The sequence below is a fragment of the Manis pentadactyla genome, chromosome 2 (genome assembly GCF_030020395.1).
Source record: "Manis pentadactyla isolate mManPen7 chromosome 2, mManPen7.hap1, whole genome shotgun sequence".
Classification (NCBI taxonomy): domain Eukaryota; kingdom Metazoa; phylum Chordata; class Mammalia; order Pholidota; family Manidae; genus Manis; species Manis pentadactyla.
In genome coordinates, this window is record NC_080020.1 from 141938701 (window position 1) to 141960176 (window position 21476).

At 48.9% G+C, this 21476-nt stretch overlaps 1 long non-coding RNA gene across 3 annotated transcripts in view; it reads right to left on the bottom strand.

Moving 5' to 3' along the window:
- Positions 1-19969: 19969 nt before the first annotated feature.
- The window catches only part of LOC118929906 (uncharacterized), a 39257-nt gene continuing 37750 nt past the window's right edge, over positions 19970-21476 (bottom strand). For all 3 annotated transcript variants that reach the window (XR_008995709.1, XR_008995711.1, XR_008995710.1), the window contains one exon: positions 19970-20392. This is a non-coding gene — a long non-coding RNA (uncharacterized LOC118929906). The remainder of the gene's footprint in view (positions 20393-21476) is intronic.

Sequence of the window (21476 nt, forward strand, 5' to 3'; positions counted from 1 at the left end):
TTAAAATTGATCACAAACTTTCCAGGATGTTTAAAGTTGGAGGTGGAAATAGGGCTGGTATATCCAGGACACCCACAGAGGATTCAGCTCTACTGTACAGATTGCCTTCCGATGGTGCGTCTGACCCTATCTCCACCCTTACCACCACTAAGGGGCAGGGGAAGGTGGAGAAGGAGCCAGAGCCTGAGACCCAGAGGCCACCCTAGCCAACTCCAGGTCCCATCTTCAGAGAGCTGTCAGCACTTGCAAAGTGCTCTGTAAAATCTGTTCTAGTCGTAGATTGGCCCCTAGCCAAGTGCCGAGGTCATTCTGGCATTTACGCTGCCATCCAGCTCAGAGTAGAGCCCCGGACCCCAGCCAGTTGCAGGCCCTCAGCAGCGCTTGGTGGGGCTTTGTGCCCGCACTGCCGCAGAGACTGATCCCTGGGCCACGTCTCTAGGTGGCTTACCACCACATCTCTGTGTTTAGGCTGAAACCACCATCATTATGTGGCATCCACTAAGATCTTGTTCTTTGAGGGAAATTTTTCCCAACAGCTGACCCTGGCTGGTTCTGTTACCTAAAAGTCAGTGTATTTTTCTTTAAACACATTTGCTGGGCTTCTGGCAGAGCCATTGTAAACACTTTACTTCAGTCCTACATATTTTAGCCTCAAGTTTGGCAGTGCTGGGACAGACCCAAGGTCTTAGCACTGTCATCTGTAAAGAACCTGCCACAGGACAGGGCTGATTGGTCTGGTGTTGGTGAGTGGACCCTGTAAAACTGGCAGAATCAGGTGTCCCTGACCTGGTGAGGAGCCCCGTACTGGCATGAGAAGCAAAAAACAAAGTTATGCCTGAGTTAAGAAGGGACAACCAAAGAGCAATGTCCAGAACTCTCTGATTACTGCTGTGCAGGAAGGACGAAGGTGGGGTGAAGGGAAAGCAAGATCAGGCCAGGACAGGTATGACCAAGTTCTTCCCCACTGCCCAGGGTGGCTGTCAGCGGCTGCACTGCCTTATGGGTGGTGAGCGAGGCTGGCGTGAAGGCAGCCAGGCCCCACAGGACGGCTTGGTCTCCCACTTGCTGAGGGACCTTGCACACATCACTCAGGCTCAGTGATCTGAAGTTCTTCTGTGCCCAGTGGCCTCCCATGCCACATGTGCCAGGAACATGCTAATATCATCAGTATATTTCTTTCTGTCATTAGATTAAAAACTCCTGGAGAACAAGAGCCAGGTAGCCTTTCTCTTTGTCCCCCTAGGTACGAACCTCAACATGAACCTAATACAGATTGGGAAATTTCATAAATGATGGCTAAAATGAATGAAATTTTAGGTAAGGGAGAGTACCAATATAATTTTTAGAGTTCAGCTATTCTACATAAACTTGTTCTAGGAAAACATTTTATTGTTGTTCAGAGACATTTGGCAATGGAATAACTCTTTCAAAGGAGCAGTTTTTATGAGTTAAGTGTAGATGGTCCAACCCATATGGATCAAGTTTCTCTGTAAATGCTTGGGCATGCTCTGAGAAATAGAGCAGAGATAGGGGGAGGAGGGAAAGAGCACCCTTGGCAGAAGGAATTTTGGAATTTACTGGACCAGAGTGCAGGAGAGGGAAAGGCGACTTTGCCAAGTCAGGGCGAGGCTGGATTCTGTCACTGCTAATGAAAAGCAGGTACTAGAAATGTGCTTCAGCTAGTTGAAAATCTCTCCACAAACTGTTTCCTGCTGACCTTTGCCCTCTTACATGGGTACTGACCCCAGATGCTGGCACTGCGAGATAACAATGTCCTGTTTAAGTTCTACCCTGTTGTGAGAGAGGCAGGCCACAGAGGCCCACCTTGGAGGTCTGGGAAAGGCCTGATGCTGCTGACCGCCTTTGCAAGCTGGCTCCTCCCTCTGTCTCTGGTGCATTCTGTTCTCAGCCTGGCTCTGGCTCACTGGGTCTAACTGCCTACCGGATTTTGGAGAAGATGGTAACAAGTTTCTACCAAATGTCAGCCAGGTGAAGAAGATATTGAAACAGTGTCAAGGAGGAGGGAACCATTTCATATTAATTCTACAGGAGAAAGTAGAAACACAACTAGATCTGTTTTCAGCTCAAAGGAGGCTCCCTCCAGAGAACAGCCATTGTCCTGTTTCTGAAGGAAGTGCAGGGGTGCCAGGATCCTGCTAGAGCTTCAGGAGGAACTTATATTCACTCTAGACTCTGCACAGAGCAGAAGGCAAAGCCATCTGGAGGCCTGGGAACCCTGGGAGGACCACGGCATGGCATCTGCACAGCGGCTGTCCCAAGAGCAGGCTGTGGAGGCCTGGCAGCCCTGGGCCTCTGACACATAGGTATCAGGGGCTTTAGGAAGAGCAATGCCACCAGGAACCCTCACACGATTCTACCCAGAGCACCCAACTCAACACCACAGCTCCCAGATGGTGGGCAGCTTCTAGCGGGACATGAGTAGTGCCTTCGTTTTCTTCTGCACACCCCTGCTCTCCCACACAGCTCCCAGCACCTTTCCCTGTTTCTGGCTCATATACATCTGTAAGACCAGCTCTTACCCTGACCTGGGTAACGGGAAAGCAATGTTGTGGCTGGATTCAGAGTCAGGCTAAAGCAGAAAGAACAGTCCCCAGACTCTGTAATGTAAGCTCTTCCTCACAGTGGTGCAGGCCAGCAATTCTGAAACTACACTACAAATATAGTAGGGTCGACAAATAAGGAAATGTGCTGTAGATAATAAAGAGCCGGTGTCCCATGTTGGAGAAAGATGTTCCATGTGCAGCTAGAATGAACTTGTGCTATGCAATGAACATGAGGGGTGTCAGGGGGAACTCATGGTGTCACAGACATATGCACACAGACAGTCATGGACATCAGAACGGGTGTGTGCACGGTCACTGCACTCCGTGCATTTCCTGCTCACCAGGTGGGTCCAGAAGCAGTGACAGTCTGTCACCCCAAACCCCTTTGCCAAGAACAGGAACCAGGGCTCCTTGGAGATAGGATCTGTTTCTGAGATGGGGCAAGGAAAATACAAGATAAGCCTAAATGTTCTGTGTTGCCAAAAAGTAAGGAGGTACTCAAAATTCCAAACAGGGGTTTATCAAAGGCTCAAGGGCCCAGCTGAGGGGCCTCCTGATGGCCGTGCTGGGAAACTGTGGGAACAAAATAAATAATGACAATACTGGATTATAACCCCAATAAAATAAGTATTCTTGAGTCCAAATCAATCTAAATAAATAATGGAATAAGTAACTTAATCGAATGCATTGCCTCTGATCAGTGCTCAGTCCATACATGCAGACCAATGTGTTAAGTGCACAATGGCTGCATAAATAAAATACTTCCATGTGAAAAGAAATGCAGTGCTCCCTATGTAGGCAAGGAGGCTGCATCTGAAGGACAAATGCCTTCTTTAAAACATTTAAGAGACTATGAGCAATTTTTTATTTTACAAAGGCATGTTTAAGATGTAAGCCCTTTCCTGCTCAAACCAGCGAGTTAAGATTACACGGGTAAACAACTAGAAATAGGTGGGTTCAGTATGAGGCCAGCTTGCCTAAGTAAAATCTGAGCTCAATGCTCCAGGCTCATCTAAAAGCAATCAGAGACCCCTGGACTTTCCAGGGTCTCCGGTTCAGGGCTTTGACTTGCTTGGAGGCCTCTCAGTCCCATCCTGAAGGGGCCCCAACACTAGTGCTCCCAAGATACTGACATCAGCCACCGCATGCCAGTCGGAAAATGATAAAACCATCTAAAAAAAGGCAATGAGATATGAAAGCTAGAGGCTGGGAGTGAGAAAATGGCAAAACTGACAAAATGAACCACAAACCTCTCTAAAACCTTATTTCTTTGAAAATATCAGGAATTTTTTTAAACCCCAACTTTCCCCTCATGACTTAGGCTTCTTTTCCCCAAAATGACCTGTTCTCATGGCACTCCCGGCTCTCCAGTCTGGCTGGTGACTCCGGAAGCCATCCAGCCTTTGTCCCCTCTGCGTCCCATTCACGGTCCCGCCCTCCAGGCGCTGTTCCTCCTGTCACTGTGATATGACCCAGCCACAAACTGAGAGCCATCTCAGAGAAAACTAGAACCACAGTAACCCAGTGGCCCCCAGGTCCATGCAAGCCCCTGTCCCTCGGGGCCAACGTCATTGCTGCCCAGCATTGGAACCCAGGCAGCCACCTACAGAGGCACCCTGTGGGCATGGTGTTCACAGCACAAGCACCTCGGTGCCTACGGGACGAGGCCTGGTATGTCTTTGCTGCAGGAAGCATCCCATACACTGCCTGTGCGTGTGCACTCAATGTGACCTCTACAAAGGCAGTCTGGCCGTAACGGCCAGAGTTCCAACTACATGTGCTCTGCGCACCAGGAATTCTGCCCTCCAGCAATCATCAGACTATAACCAGTCTAGTTAGACTGCCACAAGTATGAAATTATGTGTTTATAAGCATATTCATTGAAACATTGTTTGCCCAACATGTTGATCAATGGTGACCAGGTTAAATAAACCATTTGCACATCCTCACAGTGGAATTAAAAAAAGTCAGGGCTATTTGGGAAAATGCTGCAAGATACTATGATGAGTGACAAAAACAACATGTGAGCAGTGGGGTGGTGTATTGCCATTTATGTGATAGATAACATGCTCACAGACGCTCATAAACATATAGGTGCTTCTCACAGGAGTCCCAAGAAACCAAGAAGCAGGTGCCTTAGAGGTAATTAGATGGAAAGAAAGGCAGAAGAGAGAGGAAAGCTGGCTTTTCCCTCCTGCACCTTCACAGTTTTGTTCATGTGCACACTTAACCTATTCTAAACAATAAAATATTAAAAATATGCATGGTTTTTTACTCTGATGAACTTGGGGGAAGTGAAAGGATTACTGAATTTTGAATTTTGAGCCACTGTGGGCCAGGCACTGTGCTTATTCCTTCTGAGACACAATGGAACGTGAAACAGTCTTTACTCAGACTGAAAATGAATGAGTGTTGGCAAACGATAGGAATAGATATAGTGAAATAGCCACATGGGACCCCCACAATAGTCCCCCAAGGGGCCTGGGACAGTGGGAAGGGGGAAGAGGGCCTCGGAGGTCAAGCAGCGCATGCCTGCCTGAGCAGGCAGCCCTAGCAGTGCTTGGGGCAAATGTCCACAGAATGCCAGCCAGCCAGTGAAGTCTGCCCTTGGAAACCGTGTGTTTATTGCTCAATACCCCAGCATTTGGGGGAGGATGCTCATTAATGGAAGGATTCAAGACCAGCATGAGAAATGAATTTGGGGGGGGATGCTCGTTGATGGAGGGATTCAGGACCAGCATGAGAAGTGACCTGGCCGTGTCCTGGAAGTAACATCATTCACATCAGGTCAGACTGCCACAAGACACAGGGGCTGCAGTGGGGGCGGGCAGGCAGTTGCCCGAGGAGTGGGGTGGGTTGGAGCAGCCGTGAGTCGGTGTTTGCCAGTAACCACCGCTCCGGGATTTCTGGTCCCACCCCAATCCTGACCACGCCTGCCCTGCCCGGCAGGCTGAACTTGTGCACCTCTCCACGCCAAAGTCACGTCCCGACTTCCTCACAAAGACCGTGTTAGCTAGCTCTTCCCACTCTACTTAGGGGTTCTTACAGGTAGTAGTACACAATTTAACCCTTAACTTCTCTAACATTATTCAGTTTAGTCTTCTTTTCCCGACAAGTTTAAGGCTCTCAGGGGCGGGGTCAAAGCAGCGTTGCGCATCGTGTCCCCTGCAGCCCTGAGCAGATCCTCAGCAGAGCTCCTTGAACAACTGAACCTGCCCCTCCTCTCCATTACCAGGCCAAAGCCAGGCCCGCTGTGCTCCCAGAGGCTGCTCCCTGAGGGCTCCAGACACTGGGTCCCGCCCAACTATTCCAGGGGTACAGACATCTTATTTAAGTGAGGAAAACAAAGCAGAGGGTGGTTTATCCAAAGCCCTGATCCTTACAGGCAAGTCTGCCAAGGAAAGTGGAATGTCCCATAAGGTGACCCTGGGGCCTCCCAGGGTCACCACTCAGGTTGACATCTCCATGACTGGGACCTGTCATCCGGGCTGACAGCTCCCACCACATGGGCACAGGGGCCCCCACCAAGATCTGTGCTCCTGTGGCCTTAGCGCCCCTGCCCCTGGGTCCCCTCGTGCGCCCCAGCGCAGGCTTGGCATCTGCCGCCTGTAAGAGTCTGAGTCAGGGAGCAGAGCCCAGCTCACGCCCGCGTGGGGAGGCCCCAGCAGAGGCCATCACAGAGCAACCTGGCTGGGATGGGCGTGCCACAGGCTCACACCAGGCGGGCCTTCAGGCCTCTGCTTCTTCCTGGAAAGCCCAAGTTTCCACCCGATTCCAAGCCAAAGTGTCACCCTTCCATCTCCTGTCACCACTGCACACGTACACACATGCATACCAGCTCCTCCGGTGCATGAAGCCATCAGGTCATTTTTGAATAAGGAAATGAGGTCAAATTGCCCAGGCCCTTGGTCCACCTCCCACACTAGCTAGAACTGAGCTCCTTGGGACCAGCCACTCCCAGAGAACTGCCCACCACATCCTGGGGGCTGGCCTTGCCCATGCTGACTCCAGGAGTCACCTTCCCTTTTATGCCAGTTTTGCTCAGCTTTACTCAGAAGCACCCCACCTTGGCTCCCACATTCCCCACGTGAACTCAGGTCAGAGCAGTGGGGTCAAACCCATCTCAGATTTGAAAGGTCCCAGGACCTTCCCTTCACTCTACACCAGTTAGGGCAAGATCTCTGGATGGGAACCCCGAAATCAGTGAGACTTGTGCTTAAGTCTAGAAAATTGAATGAAATAGTGAAGTAACAAAGATGCTTATCATTGGAAGAGCTCAGAGACAAAAGGCAATTAAGTTGAGCACTGAGAAGGTTTTATTTAAGGTAAAAAGTACACACTCAAAGAAAGAAGAGTGCAGACAACCTCAGAGAGGAGATGTGCTCAAAGGCTTAGGATTCTGTTCTACTTCAGACAAGTAGGGAGGGGCTCCTGAGAGCTCTGATTTGGGCTTGAAAGTTTCTGCTGCCTGGGTGACCCAGACAGGCCTGCAGCTGTACGACCATGCTCTCTAGCAGCCTGCCTGAAAATCTCCTTTCTTTGCCTTTGGGAAATTCTCAGAACATAGTCTCACTCCATCCAGGCCTCTGTGTCTCCCCCAAATCCTGGGGTGGTAGGGGCTTAGTTCCCACACCATGCTGATTCAAGCAGATGCTGGAACGCCAGGGAACTCTGGCTTCAGGAGCTGTGAACAGATCTGCCCTGTGCTGACCAGGAGTTCAGTGCGCTTCCCTCTCCTCCCTCTGCTCTCTGCCACCTGCACAGGGGCTACCATTCACTGCTACTCCCGCTTTAATGAATTCCTTCCTTACCTACACTTGTCTAAGCTGTTTGAGAATTCTTCCTCTATCAGATTCAAGAACCCTCTCCCAACCAGGCTGAGGTTTCACCTAGTGCTCAGGTAGAGACATCCCCAGATGCAGCTGCCCAACAACACTTATAAGATGAGGCTGCGCCATGGGCACACAGAGGGAAGCCCATGTGAGGACCCAGGCAGAGGATGGCCATCGCAGGCCCGGGAGATGGGCTTCAGGAGGAACCAGCCCTGCCTAGGCCTTGATCTCAGACTTCAGCCTCCAGATCTGTGATAAAATAAATTCCTGTTGGTAAGCCCCCAGTCTGCGGCACTATGTCCTGGTAGCCTGAGCAGACTGATATGGACATTAATATTTGTCTATGGCCCAAGTGATTCTAATGTGTGGCTCGGTTGACAGTCACTGCTATAAACTCTTGGTTGAGTGACGTTTTCAAAGACGATGACAGCTGGACCCCACCGCCCCTGGTTCAGATTCATCGGACCAGCTGTGGTAATAGATCAGTGTTTCTGGAGTTCCCCAGGGCACTTCACCGTGCGGCCAGCGCTGAGAGCAGCTCCTGCCGACTGCGCTCTGCTTCCAGGCGGAGCCAGCAGTGACACAGCACCCTGGAAGGGCACGTTGGCCTCGCATTCCTGGAACTCCTCCCATGCCCTGTGACCCCACACAGCTTCCTGGGATGAAGAGGAATGCTGCATTAAAGCGCCAGGCCCCTGAGGCAAGGGGAAGCCAGGGAAAGACAAGCACTAACCACTGACTCCTAAGCTTGGATGCCTTGGACTCCTTTAATTCAGATTGCTTTCCTCTTGTTACTTAGCTGAGATCAGCTACCCTGAAAATTAGGAATTTGGGTTGAGGGAGGAAGAAGAAAGTTCTGAAGTACAAAATGAAAAGTAAAAATCATGCCTTTCGTCCACCCCTCTAGCTCTCTTCAAGGGTAAAAGTGCTTATCACTATTACTGATTCATAATGGTTGCTGATATTAATAATTTCTTATGTGTCCTTCCATATATATGTAGTACCAGCATATGAATAACCTCTATGCTTCTACACAAAAGGGATTATACGTACATATATACTAAATTATACCACATATACTATATTATACTATATAGTGTTAACCTAAAAACAACCAGTTATCCTACCAGCAAAAATGGATTTAATTGGAAGCAGAGAATCACAATTTGGAACATGCCAGCTGCAGCAGAACCACAGGCATGTCTGGAGAAGGAAGGAGAAGAGGCCTCCCACGTTTCATGGCTTCCAGGGGAAGGGGCTTCCCACGTTTCATGGCTTCTCATTGGCTGAGCTGTGACAGTCTCTCATTGGCTGGGCCCTTTTGGGGAAGAAGGTGGAAACCTCCTTCCTCCTGCTGGGGAGTAAAGCAGCTAGAACAGTGTGGCCTCCATCTCTTCCAATGGGATCTGAGATGTACAGTGGTGGGTCTGAGCTTCTCCTGCAGGCCTTCCAATGCCATGTCAGTGAGGTTTCCCTTAATTAATTTCACAATAGATATGTGATTGCATGTATATATATTTGTGGCTATTGCTTTTTAATTACCAGCACATTGCAGTTGAGTTCTTCCCATTGGTTTTTATATATTCAAGTCTTGCCTATTTAAAAAGTGGATTTCACTTCCCCTCACCCAATTCCATCCACCCCTCATTTCTGTTCTCTTGTGCACTGTTTTCCAGAGTTCTGTCTACGTGCTTGTTTCTTCCCAGCCCTTCCTAACCTGGTGTCTGTCCACACTGGTTGCCAAGGTCCCTGGCTTCCAGGCACTAAGTTCAAAGCACAGTGCAGTCCAGTCCTCTTCTAACTGTTTTCTGGCATCCTTTGACCCTGGCAGGTGCCCATCCTCCTCCTCTCCCTATTCCTTGCCAGCCTCACCCCTTCCCCTGGACCATTCTTACCACGTCTTGTGAATTTGAGGCTTCTCAGGCTACTCCGTGCCTGGAACATAGGAAGACGGTGACTGCCAGATGAAATATTCAGTAGTAGAAGAAAAGAAGAACTGTATCCTAGGCATCTTTCCAAGTCAGTGTATAGAGACCTAGCTCATTCTTTTTGATGTTGCAACATGAAATTCTATTTTATAAAGAAATCTATTTAACAATTCCCCTCAATCATGGACATTGGGTTTATCATTTCTGATCCAGTGTTGCAGGAAGCATCCTCCTACAAATATCTTGGGTTATGCTGTCTGGTGAATTCCTACAGGGCACCTGGGTCAAAGGGTATAGTCTTTTTAATTTTTGTAAATATTACCAAAATGCCCTCCAAAAAAATGGGTTCCAATTACCTTTTCCCAGCAGCATATGAGAAGATCTGTCTTCCCACACCACCTACACAACATGACAACATCACCCTTTAAGATGTTTGTTGGTCTGATATGTGAAACATGGCCTCACAATTCTGATCTGCATTTTCTTCATGGTGATCCTAGTAATAGCCATGTGTTAAGTGCTGTGCTAAAAGCAAGAACTGGCAGCCTTAAACTGCCACCAGAGTGGGGCAGCAGGAGAGAGCGTGAAGGACCAGGGCTCTGCCAAGGCAGAGGTGGAGGGCAGGGGGTGCAGATGCTGTAAAGGCTCTCTCCCTACCGCCTCTGGTGGTGCTGAGCAAAGGCCATCACCACCAGGAAAAGAGGTGGGAAACCTGCCCCAGGGTGGGTAGCCTCCAGGCTGGGCTCCGAGGCCTCCCGGACACAGCCAGCAACCCCACCTGCCTCTCTCCCTGACCGACATCTGCTTGGAGGGCTTGAGCAAGCTCCCTGCTCTGACGAGTCTGCTCCAGGGAGCTGGCTGGCTCATGCCTCTTGCCTCCTGGACAGCATGCTGCTTCCGTCTCTCAGGGCAGAGTAGGAACACAAAGGGAAAAGACATAAACTCATGAAGCTCCAGAGGAAGATAGGAGACAGACAGCACTGGGCCAGACCATGTTAGGTCTGAGAAAGATGGGGAGATGAGTGAGGGAGGGAAGGTGGCTCCATCTTCCACTGGGGGTGGGGAATTAGGGCTTACTTGAGTCTCTGATGGAATTTCTATGACAACACCCCTCCTCTCCAAAACACACACACACTGTGGGCTCTACAAAGCAGGAACTAGATTTGTGTGTTCACCCTCACATCCCACAAGTCCTGGGCCAGTACTCGGCACACAGTAGACCCACAGTGAGTGTTCATTGAAAACATTAATAAATGGAGGACACAGGGACCATCCTATGGCCATGTGCCCCTGTATTAGAGTGTTAAACCACAGGCCCAACATGGAGTCATTCTGCAAGGCTAAGTCACCAAACCTCAAACTTCTGATAATTACTACTAATAGGAATGAATACCCAACCTTAATCGCTGTTTCAACCTCCCCCAGAAATATAGTCAGTCTGGAATTTTCCAGCCAGCATCAGTAAGACAATCTGTCACTCAAGGACAGAAGATGAGATAAGCAAGAATGTTTGTTCTTCCCTGTAGTAACCCTTGGCACCAGGATGTGCATCAGCACCGACCCTTTTTTCTCCTAAGCGTCCCGTGACTGTGGCCCCTCGGAACACTTACGTCCACAGAAGCTGTGTCTCCAGTGTTGTCCTCGTTTGGCTCAAATAAAACTCTGTCTTATCTCAAAGTGACTTCAGTAAACTTTTCTTTAACAAGAGAAAGCCTTGCTCTGTACCGTGCTGGCAGCCAGGTTGGTGGCTGGCATGAGGGGACAGGATCACACTGCCTGGGGGGATTCCTGCTCCTCTGGCTCCTTGCTGCAGTGATTTGGGGTGATTTGCCACTATCTGCCTCAGTTTCCAAATCTGTAAAAGAGGGATAAGGATCCTGCCTACACTATATGTTAGTGTAAGGGGTAAGTGTAATAATGTAAAGTTCTGACAGTAGTCTGGTCCCAGGGGACAGCCAGGAAATGTTCCTGTCATCATTCTAGCGTCCTGACTGCCACCTCTGACCCACCCAGCCTGCCATTCCATCTACAATCAGCCTGAGCAACCACACTGTGCCTCTTCAGCACCTCCCAGGTGTGTGCCAGTTGGAGCCAATAAAAATAGAGTGCCCAGCTAACTCTGAATTTCAGGTGAACACAACAAGAATTTAGTCTAAGTATAGCTAATGCATTCTTATACTAAGTAGTATTCACTGTTTACCTGGAACCCAATTTTAACTGGACATCCTGTATTTTAACTTGCAACTTTACTGCTGGGCTCACTGTCAGGACCTCACATTCTCCTTTTGTGTGAAAGGAGATTGTAATAGTATTACAATATTTCAGGTTATTTTCAAAGCATCATCTCACTATTTACAATAATGTGCTTATCTGCACTAGAGCACCATTTCCTGAGCTCATCTGATTGGAAGAAGGCCTGTGGTCCTGGATCCCACCCCAACCAACCAAATCAGAATCCCCAGGAAACAGGCTTGAGAAGCAGTGTCCTCGGCAAGCACCTCGGGTGATCCTGATGGACAGGCAGGTCTGGGAAACCCTGGGTAAGAAGCCACTCTTTGCTCCAGCAAGCAGACCTGTCATTTCCACCTGGGAGATATTTTGTCTCCACTGGGCTCAAGGCAAATGGAAAAAGAGTTGCTCTGCACAGAGTAAATCTCTGCTGGCTAAGTGAATGTAGTGACCTTGGGACAGAACGCCTTCCCTCCAGGAAGCATTTACAGCTGTACCTTAAGCACACACGGTCCATGATGCTGGGACACAGTAGACCAGAACCGTCTCAGGTGGAGGACTTCTGGGGCCACTGCCAGCGACCTCTGGAGGCCACCCTGAGCCCCACCTCCTGGCTGGGACTCATCAGGTCAGCGCCCTGTGAATTTTCTCTGAATTCTTGGTTTTCTGGGCTTAGTAATTCAACATCATTACAGGAAACAGTTTTCATTAAGTCCCTTTGATATTTTCCTCTTTGTTTTTACTCAATTGTTCTTTGAGTAAAAAGAATATCTTCGACACTGATCCCCACCTCCAAACACCAACTGCTTCATAAACCTGCCTTTTTAAAATGTGAATTTCCACTAAAACAGCATATAAGTTTGATAAATTGCATAAATAAGCAAACAGCTAAAGATGGTTTCACAAGATACAGACACATGTATCCACAGCACAGAATTGAACCTCACCAAAGCCCAGAAATCCCCTCATCTGTCCTTCAAATCTCTAGTGCCCCTCCAAGGGGACCCGCTCCTGACTTCTAACATTACCTGTACACGTGGGACAGTACAGTGTGCATTCTGCAGGCTTCCTTCATTCTGTTTGTGGGACTAACCACAGTGAGGTCACTCCTCCCGTCGCCCTAGAGTGCCCTCGAAACGGACATCCCAGCTTATACATCCATTCTGCTGCTGATGGACATTTAGGCTATTTCTAATTTTGGATTATTACTAACAATGTTCTTGCACTTGTGTTTCAGTGAATGTATCAAAGGGAGTCAGAACATGTCACCCCTAAATATGCCACTTTCATTTTTTGCCTGCTTTCTACATATTTATCTTTTTGAGCAGCTTTTGAAAGTGACTTACGAATGTATACTTCCAACAGCAAGGTTTGAAAAGCCTTCCATCTACACACCTTCGCTGCTCTGGGCACAGTCTGCCTTCCACATTTAGCCATCCACGTATGCAAGATGCTTTTCTTTTAAATAATAATAATAGTAAACCATGTAGTCCTATTTTGTTTTTAATAATTTTTTTGCAAATAAACCACTTAAAACAGAGGCACCAAGACTGGAATAGGGAAGGTTTGAAAAAAAGGTGAGATTCATGTGCCTGGAAAAGTAAGCATGAGGAAAGCGGTGATGCCTGACTGCACGGGTCTGACTGGAGTTCAGATGACAGAGCTCATAGCAATAATTAATAATAATAATAAATGGTTGTTGAGTGTTTCTACATGCAAGCACTGTTCTACATATTCTACTAATACATTTAATTGTATGATAAGCCCAAGAGACAAGTGCCCTCACCACCCTCACCGCACAAGGAAGGCAGAGAAGGTAGGTGACCCCCCCTGGGTGACCCTGCCTTAAATGGGACTTCCCACTGGGCCCCCACAGTCATTCCTGGAGGTCAGATTTAGTCTGGTTTCATCTGCTCACATGTGGGGGGAGTAGGGAGGAAGGTCTGCAATCTGCCTCTTGCCTTGGGTTCAGACATAAAGTTTCAGGGCCTGACTTCTTTAACTGGCTAGGAACCTCCTCACAGTGGGCCTCAAAACTGAGTCATGCATGAGCTTTGTAAACTCTGTAAAAACAGACTCATGTTCCTAGTCTCCAGCTGTCTCTTGTCTCGGATTCTGTTTCAGTAGGTCAGGGATGGAGTCAGGGCCTATGAGCACACAATTTTAACAAGGTCTCCTGGAAACTTTTATATAAGCAGGACAGTCTGATTGAGGTGGTGTGGGGTTTTTAGAGTCGGAAGTTTCTGCCCTAAAGAGTTTTGAAACCAAATAAGCAGAAGATTGCTCCAGTCAGCTAAGGGAGGTGGCATATGATGGGCGAGAACTTCTCATCGTGGAATGAGGGGTATAATGACTTTAATGATTTACAAGGATTAACCTTATAAATCCATACATGTTAGGAATGTTAGGAGAAAGGTAGACATGAGCAGCCAGAAAAGGGAAAGATAAGGTTCAAAGAAAAAGCTGCCCAAACTCTGCCCAGGCATGTGGTCCCCATGAAGACAGCAAATGCTTTGCAGGGAGGTAATTTCCTTCCCAACCAGATCCCAAAGGGATTGGGATTGAAAAGAATTAAGAACAGCCCAGATCACACCTCATCATGGGAAAGGACATGCTCACTGAGAGGGATGGACCTGTCAGTCAAATGACCCCGCCTTGTCAATCAAAGAGGCCCCTCCTTGTCAGACTGCAATACACAGTTCTCCCACCTCACAGATCAGAGCCTTTGTCTACTGGACTCTGGCCCACTCCTCCCCTGGAGTGCATTCAAATAAAACTTCCCCTCAGCTTCACTATTGTGTCTCTGCCTTTCAATTCTTTGTTGCAGAGGGGACAAGGACCAAGGAGAAGGAACTCAGCCCTGTCATACATGCCTATGCACATAGGAGTCAGGTGTGCATTGTTATTGTGTATGTGTAGTCAACTTTGATAATGCCAGATCCACACATGCATACATGAACACATACACACATATGTGCACATACACACAGACATGCATACACACACACATGTACATACGCACACCCATGCATACATACTGTGGGTAAAATTGCAATATTTCCAGAATCTCTTGCCTGGCTTTAGTGCATCTCCATACAATGGGTGTTTCCAAGGGATGGAGAGTAGTCCATCTCCATATCAGTATGTAGTTACAAGGGCCAGCGAGGGCTTATCTGGACTGGAGAGGTTGGGTGGGGGCCTCTTCTTCTACAGCCAGGTCATGAGACACACGGGAGAGCAAATGTAGACTGCTTGTAAGAAATAAATGGGTTTCTCCCACTTTATTTGTCCCTTTGACTGATTTTGGTTTCAAAGGTATTTTGCCCTAGTTTTCCCCCCAGAGTTACACCTGGCAGTAGTAAGCAGGAAATCCGAACATGAAATCTGTCTACATGGGTGTGACCCTTGGGCAGACTGCCCCTACAGATGGTAGAGAGATGCTTGGAACCACCTCCCACCCCGTGGATGGTGGGGAGGCCACAGTGGCTGCAGCAGTGGAGAGTCCTGCTTCACCCAGGAAACCCCTATGTGTGGGGCTTCCAATTGGGGAACCCCTAGGAGGGAACTGGTCTATGGTAAACACCTCCTAGAAGGGTGGGACCTTCCCCAGAATTGGGGAAGTGTGGAGCCACCAGAAGCTGGGGAATCAGCCCTCCATGAGACAGAAGACTGTTTAGAGGCCCTGAGTGGCCATGTAGCAGCTGGGATTGTGAGATATCTTTTCCTTGAGATCCTGGAAAGTGTTATCAAGGGGGAAGACACACTCGACGTAGCTTAGAGGAGCTGGGCCAGTGACCTATGGGATGCCCTTAAGAAAGAGAGACAGTTATTGAGAAGATGGGCACGCTCCTGGAAGACACATTAGCAGCAAGGGAGGAGGCAGCTGGAGAATCCCCCTTGCAGGAGGTCAAGGGGGAGTGGGTGGAAAGGGGAGTGCCTTTAGCCCTGGAGACGGTAAAGGAGATGTTAGGAGAGGATGAGGGGGTGGGGCCAAGGGCTGATTTGCTGCTGAGGCCACCGCCTGAGGCACCAGCCTTTCCTATATTAAAAGCCCACCCAGTTGTAATTAAGAAAATAAAAACTCAACAACCACAGACTCCTCGTGGGGGGGAGCTGCCCCTGTACCCAGGATGAGCTGGTGGACATGAGCAACCGGGATTGGCAGAAGCCATTGGAAACTCTGCCTGTGTGGCTTTAATGTCTCTGGGATACGGGGGTGGAAAACATTGTTATGCTGAGTTTTGAAATGAGTAGACTGGCTTCCCTGACGACTCACCCTTCCCTCCGGCAGTGGTTGCAAAGTGTCCCTCATACCTCAGAGAATCAGGCGCTTCTGGATTGGGTGACAGCAGCCATCAGGACAGGATGGCCTAATCAGGGTGATTTACTATACTTATCCACCAGCTGGAAAATGTATGCAGAGCTCCAACAGGTGTTACAGGAGCTGGGCATGAAAATGATCCTGTACAATATGGACCCCCAGGGCCCTGATGAGGAGCTGTTCACCATAAGAATGAGAAATCTGGTGCTCCCTACAGCTCCATCTATCTCTGGGTCCCTAGTGACTATTCTTGCCCCCATATAGGGCAACCCATAAGTGAGGCTACTCGTACTTCAGCAGATCTGGGGGAGGTTGAAACAATAAGAGTGTGGAAGGAAGTATGGGCTTCAACTGAAAGGAGAGGTGCAAAGGGCCCCGTGAAGGTCTTGAGGACCCAGATGTGGGTTGATCTGATAAAGGCCGGGGTAGTGAAAGAAAAACTTGATGGGCAGCCCAACAGGATCTTGTTAGAACTGTGGCACCAATTAAAGCCAGAGCAGCAGTTCCAGATGCTGAGGTCCAGGACACGGAAACCAGAGGCAAGGCCTCATGCCCGGCCTGTGTCCCTGCAAAACTTCATGGGAGACAGTACTCAGGCTCTACCTGGGCCCTCACCACCACAGAATGATTGGACATCACAGTTTGACTGGGGGGGTCAAAGTCCCCACCTTGGGGGACATGCTGGGGACCAGAGGCCACATGTAGAATTAGCAATTCATTGGTCCCCTGTGAATGTACAACGTGTCCTGGCGCTGGTGGACACAGGAGCTGAGGGTTCTCTGATTTATGGCAACCCTGAGTGTTTTCCCAGGATTCCTGCTGTGATAGATGGCTATGGTGGCAAGACAATTAGAATGAAGAAAGCTGAAATCCCTTTGGGGATAGGGCATTTACCCCCAAAGGAGTATACTGTGTACATTTTTCCCATCCCTGAATATATTTTGAGGGTAGATATCCTGCAGGGCCTCTGGTTACAGACCACTGCAGGTGAGTTCAGACTGAGGGTATGTGTGGTAAAGGCAGTTCTGAGGGGACATGCTAAGCACCCACCTGTAGCTCTGCCTATAAATGGGCGAGTGACAAATACTAAGTGTATAAATTGCCTGGGGGCACAACGAAATTGGAGAAACTCTATAGAAGGTGGAGAAGGTGGACATCATAAAGCTCACTCATAGTCCTTTTAATTCCCCAGTGTGGCCAGTGAGAAAGTCAGATGGCTCCTGGCATATGACTGTGAACTACAGGGAATTGAATAAAGTTGCACCCTCTTTGCATGCTGCTGTCCCCCCTAGAGCAACCCTTAAGGACACACAGTCATGAACTAGGGATGTATGATTATGCTGTGGACCTTCTAATGCATTCTTCTCTATTGACATAGCAGAGGAAAGTCAGGAACAGTTTTCCTTCATGTGGGAAGGACGTCAATGGATTTTTCACTGCCCTTTCACAGGGATACCTCTACAGTCGCACAATTTGTCACAGACTTGTAGCCCAGGACTTGGCCACAGGGAAGAAATAGCAAATGGTTTGGCTGCATTACTATATTGCTCACATGTGATTCAGAGAGGGGAAGATATCCTTCTGATATCAGTATGCCATGACTTGTGTGGACACAGCTACTGGACTGTTGGTTGGTTTTACTGCATGTCATGCAGATCAGCAAACCACAGGTAATTGAGAGCGATCAAGGCACCCACTTTACTGGACATGTGTTACAAAAATGGGTGCAGCAATTAGGAATAAAGTGGAAGTTTCATGTACCATATAACCCTACTGGGGGAGGCATGATAGGGAGGTACAATGGTTTTGTTGAAATCTCGCCTTAAGTCAGACACCAATAATCTACAGGGCTGAGCAGTTCATTTATGGACAGTGCTACTGTGTTTGAATGAGAAGCCCTGAAAAGGAGCCTTGAACCCCGTGGACATGCTAACACACATTGCTACCTCTCCTATTCAACTGTATGTACAAACCAAAGAAGAGTTATTGAAGCCAGGATATGGCCAGGATATGGCTGTCAGCCCCAACTGCATTAAGCCCTGGAGACACTGTTGAGTGGACTTGGCCCTGAACATTTCGACACATGAACCAATGATAGCTGGCCCTTCTGGCACCTTGGGGAAAAGGCCTGTAAGCTGGCCTCGTGTGTGTTCCTGGAATAATAGCAGAGTGGCACCCAAAGATCATAGTAGTGTACCCAAAATGCACAGGAGGTAATAGCTTCTTATGGAGAAGTTTTGTTTTAACTTTATGGCCAGTGTATGTACCTCCTGTAGCCCTATATACTAAGCCATCTGTAATTCCCACAGGGAGGAGGGTGAAAGTCTAGTATACTAGACCAGGATTAGATCCCATTCTTGCCACTGTCCTATCACAGGACCACTCTCTTGCACGCATCCTATTTGATGGACAAGATTTGCCTACACTGGTGTCATTAAAACATGTATCTTATCGCCTTTAAGCTTATTTTCTTCTATAGTCCTTGTAGCCTGAATGCGCCTCCTGGCTGCAGCTGCCACATGATTGCTCTGAACTCCCTACCTCTTCAGCTACTGCCTGTGGAGTGGGCAATTGATGGGCTTAATCTGCATAGGACTTTGAACCTAGCTGAATCCTCTGGCTTGAGGATTATCATGATTTTATTGCTATTGCTATTGTATGTCATTAGTTTGGTTTCAATGCTCCAGTTTTCCCACACAGGGGCCACTGCAGAAGCTGGGGAATGAGTAGATTGTTAAGCAAGATTTTCTGGAGGGATGGGCTATGGGTAAAATTGCAATATTTCCAGAATCTCTAGACTGGCTTTAGAGCATCTGCATATTGATAGATGTTTCCAAGGGATGGAAAGAAGTATCCATCTCCACATCAATAGGTAATTACATGGGTGAGCAAGGGCTTACCTGGCCTAGAGTGGTTGGGTGGGGCCCTCTTTTTCTGTAGCCAGGTTGGAAGAGACACAGGACAGCAGAAATGGACTGCTTGTAAGAAGTAAATGGGTTTCTCCCACTTTATTTTTCCCTTTGACTGGTTTCAGTTTTAAAGGTATTTTGCCCCAGGATTCCCCCCTACCCAGAGTTGCGTGCGCGCGCGCACACACACACACACACACACACACACACACACACACACACACGCATACAGTTGATCCTTGTTATTCAGACTGTATTTGTGAACTCTAAAACTTATCTGTAACCCCAAACCAATACTTGCTTTTGTTGTCATTTGTGGATGTGCTCAAGGTGGAGAAACATCTGAGTGCCTGTGAGAAAGCTGCCAGCCAAGGTCAAACCAGCGATGTCTGCTGCTTGCTGCAGCTCTCACACTGTGAACACAAGTGCTCTCTGAGGTCCGTTTAGTGCCATGTTTTTCACATCTGTGCTTTTTGTGGGAGGTTTTCACTGTTGAAAACGGCCCCCACACAGGCTGCCAGAGGGCTGACTAGATGTCCTCAGCTCTGGAACACTGTGCCGTGCTGGGGGAGAAAGGCATTACATGGGCTTCTTTCAGGCTCAACTTGCATGGCTGATGTCATGCGTTCAAAGTTAATGAATCAAAAATGTGTATTAAATAAGGTGACTGTAAACAAAAACTCTCATAAAACAATGTTCTGTATTGAGCTGAGGAAAATGCTGTGCTCACAGGACCCACCCTTCCATGTCCCCTAGGGGCAGTGATTCAGCATTCCTGAATTCAGAGTTCACTGTGACTTTCTGGACTGTAACTTTTGGTAAGGGTGGGGAGGGCTGTGAGGTCATACGGAGGAGCTCCTTGCCTGGCTCCCTGCCAGGCCAGGGCTCTGAGCTCGTGGCACCACTCTGCCTTTGCTGTTCTGCCTCAGCGCACAGGGTCCTGGCAAGTGTTTGCTGAATGCAGAGGGATCGAATGGCTCCAGGCCTATTCATTGACTGTGTCCCCAGCACATGCTGAGTCTGACCTGGAACTCCAGGGCTCTGTGGGGCCTTCCCGCACCCACAGAGAGTTGTCAGGAACCCTCCTGCCATGCCCACAGCCAGCATCCAGTTCCCTAGACCCCACCAGCTTCTCTTTGTGGAAGAAGTAGGAAACCAAGAAAAGGAAACAGACTCACAAAGTGCATCGTGTGTTTTCCGAACAGTGGGCAGTCAGGTCGTTTATTTATGACTATTTGACTCATGGGCAACTTTTTCAGTGCAAATGTTTCAAGGGAACATACAAAGGTCTTCTAGGTTTCAGATGGGCAGAACTCTGCATGTTCTTCCAGAGCTATGCTGCTCAGGGAAGTGTCAGCCACACTCAGAAGGCACGTCTGTCCTTGGTGTGACCAGCCAACTTGGGTCCAGCCCCACGATGAGCCGCCCACAGCAGGGACAGGCTGTGCTCAGGGTGCAGCGTTCCAGCCACAGGGACTGTAGTTCCTCCAGGGTCCGGAGCTGTGGGCTCTTGGAGATCCTCCCAATGTCCCTCTTGCCTCAGTTACCCGGATGAAGCAGATCCTGGGGTATGAATATTTGAGATCCTCAGTATTTTTGCCTTGTAGTCCTTGGAAAAAAATTACATATTTTGAGCAGAGACAAGAGGAAAGATCTTATCTATTTTTAAGTAGGTAAGCCAAAAGTCCTAGCCTTGTGGGAGGAGTTGTTCGCTCTGTATGTTCTGAGTGACAGGAGAGTGAGGAAATGTCGCTGAGCAGCAGGACTCTGTCTCTCTGAAGCACAGTCACCGGGCTATGGGATGCCTGGGGCCCCTCTGGCTGCCACCCTGGTGAGTAGGACTGCAGCAGGCTGTGCTGTGCAGCCTGACAGGCCCAGTTCCCTGTGTCCCCTTCCCTGCAGCTGTTCATCCTTGAAACTGGTGGGTGTATTGAGCATTTATGAGACCCTGTGCCAGGCACAGGGGACACAGGTCAAAAGATGGGGTCTCTGCCTTCAGTGAGAGTCCCTGGCTGTAGAGACGGGGAGGTCGGCAGCTGTGATTTGTGGGTAGCTGCTGTTGGACCAAAACGAACTCTAAGTGGTTGGCCCGAATTCTTCACGGGAGGGAACTGGCTTTATGTGGAAGGTAACTTGAGTTCCTGAAAGGAGGCAAAGAAAAGGAGGGAAATAAGCCTGGCCGACGGCATTCAGGGCGCTCAGTTTAAGGGCTCTGCTTTGAAAGCACTTCCTTTCTCCCATGGCCCAGAAACCTTCAGTAAACCCTGCTGCTCCTGGCAGCACCTGGGCCACTGCTCCCTGGGAAGGAGTGGTCAAAGAGAAGGGCCTTGGCTGTAAGAGCTGATGTCAGACAGCGGTGATATGACAGCCACAACATTCAGAGAAAAGAAAAGTTTGGCATCAGCTGGAAATTGGCCCAACTGTGACCTCAAGAACACAAACCCCTCTCCACAAATTCAGAAAAATCTTGGGCAGGCACTGACTTGCGGTCTGAGAAGCTGGGTGATGGGACTTGAGCCACTTCTCTACAGATAGCAGGGTGGTGAGACCCCAGCCGACACCAAGCTGGTAACATTGGGGTGGGGTGGGGGGCTCTGATCAGCCTGGAGTCAGGGGCAGGTGCCCAGAGGAGGTGCCTCCCCAGAGGACTCCTAGAGGGGAAGAACATAGGGAGGAGCCCCTAGGAAGGGGCA